The sequence below is a fragment of the Sinocyclocheilus rhinocerous genome, unplaced genomic scaffold, assembly GCF_001515625.1.
Source record: "Sinocyclocheilus rhinocerous isolate Xijiao unplaced genomic scaffold, SAMN03320098_v1.1 scaffold142, whole genome shotgun sequence".
NCBI lineage: Eukaryota > Metazoa > Chordata > Actinopteri > Cypriniformes > Cyprinidae > Sinocyclocheilus > Sinocyclocheilus rhinocerous.
This window is the reverse complement of record NW_015644380.1, coordinates 899,468-901,317: the sequence shown is the minus strand read 5'-3', so window position 1 is coordinate 901,317 and position 1,850 is coordinate 899,468. Positions and strand designations below refer to the sequence as shown.

At 33.2% G+C, this 1,850-nt stretch overlaps 1 protein-coding gene across 5 annotated transcripts in view; it reads right to left on the bottom strand.

Moving 5' to 3' along the window:
- The window catches only part of LOC107758301 (extracellular sulfatase Sulf-1), a 98,294-nt gene that overhangs the window by 14,208 nt on the left and 82,236 nt on the right, over positions 1 to 1,850 (bottom strand). The window lies entirely within an intron of this gene.

The following is a 1,850-nucleotide window of genomic DNA, read 5'->3' as shown; positions in this document are numbered from 1 at the left end:
ATAAATGTATATATTTTAATTTGCGAAAATTGCTAAATGTGCATTATACTATAATATAATGCTAATAAATAAAATTAGAATTAGAAATATATAATTTAAAATATATAATATTATAATTGTAAATTGTAAATAATTTAATATTTATTTCTATTTCTATTTATTTTCATTTATTTTTTAAACAATTAGTGTCAATCAAATTTTAATATAGAAATATACAGATACAGATAAAGTGTGGAAAGAAATTATATTGTACAAAATATGCATTTCAAATAGAAGTTGATTTTACCTTGCCCCTGGTTCCACATTAGGACCTCTGACAAAAAACGGTACTCTGATGTCAAAATCATAGGGCATAGACTTCCCCTTGACCAGGCCAAACTGGCCAATGTGGTAACCATGATCAGCTGTGTAAATGATATAAGTATTATCCAGCTCCCCGGTGTCGACCAGGACATTATAAATCTGTAAAGTAAACACACATTATCTTTCCATTCTGTTAAATACCCCAAATTTGGAGCAAGAACGCATAAACCACTGACCTTTTCCACAGAGTCATCTACAGACATCAGCGTCTGGAGCCTCTTCCTGTGCAGGTAGTTGGTGAACTCCATGTGAATCGGCTTCATCGGGCCAGTGTACTGCATGATCCAGTGCTTATCCATGTTTGGTGCATAGTTATAGCTGGGAGTTCTGAGTGAATAAGCACAACATGCAACTGTGAGGAAAACATGCACCTGTCTGCCACTTCACAACCACTTGTGGTTGTTGGAGTTGCCTGTTGTATAACATACTTGACAAGCATCAATAACAGAGCAGTCACCCTCCCCCTCCACTGAAACGTACTAATTCTCCTCGCTAGGTGTTTTTCTTGGGCTCGCTCTCCATCTCTCCTCACACCATGCTGAGAGTCTCAGGGTTTCTTGGCAGCATTTAATCATTTGAGGGTTGGCACATGCATAAGAAAAATAATAGCTTCCCCAGCCTTCGGGCCCAAAATAAAGTTTGTAATAAGTCCAGCAACGACAGGGCTATAACTCATTTGCATTTGAAGTGGAGAATAAAATGCTGGGTAAACGGGAAGCTGCGGACTTGTTTGTGGAGCTACGGCTACGAGATGGCCACCTGTTGACTGCAGTTGGCCTCTCTCCACAGCTGAAAGACATGGCCATCCTTTGCTTTCCAGACCAGACTCTTGTGCCTAGTGTCATAATGAATGATGGCCACAGGAAAGCTCCATTCTTTCTGAGTGGACGGCTTCTGCCCTCTCCTCCTCTTCATGCATTTGAGATTATTTGTATCAATTACCACATTAAAAAGCTCACAGGCTTACGCAATGCTTTTCTTCCAGTCTGGCAAGAAAATCATCTTTATTTAACTTTTACATAATGACTCTAGCAGGGCCACCTAGTACGATTTTCTATTATGCAAATTAAGAATAAAGACAGATGAAGTACAGTCTATTAAAAAATAAATAATAATAAAAATACAGTAAAACATAAATAATTAAATTATTTATTAATTTATGTACATTTTACTACTTTGGTAAAATATAAAATACAGACAATGTAGTGTCTATAAAAATAAATAAAAATATAATAAATGTATAAATAATTTAATAATTTCTTAATTTATATATTTTACTTCAATAAAATGTAATTAAGTAAAATAAAGTAAAATATAAATAAAAGTAAATAGATATTTATTATTTAAGAAATGTATTTATATACTATAACTTTAGTAAAATAAATAAACATGTAAAATATAAATAAAAGTAAATACATAAGAAAATAAAAATAAAAGTAAATAAAAGTAGGAAGGAAGAAAGAAAGAAAGAAAGAAAGAAAGAAAGA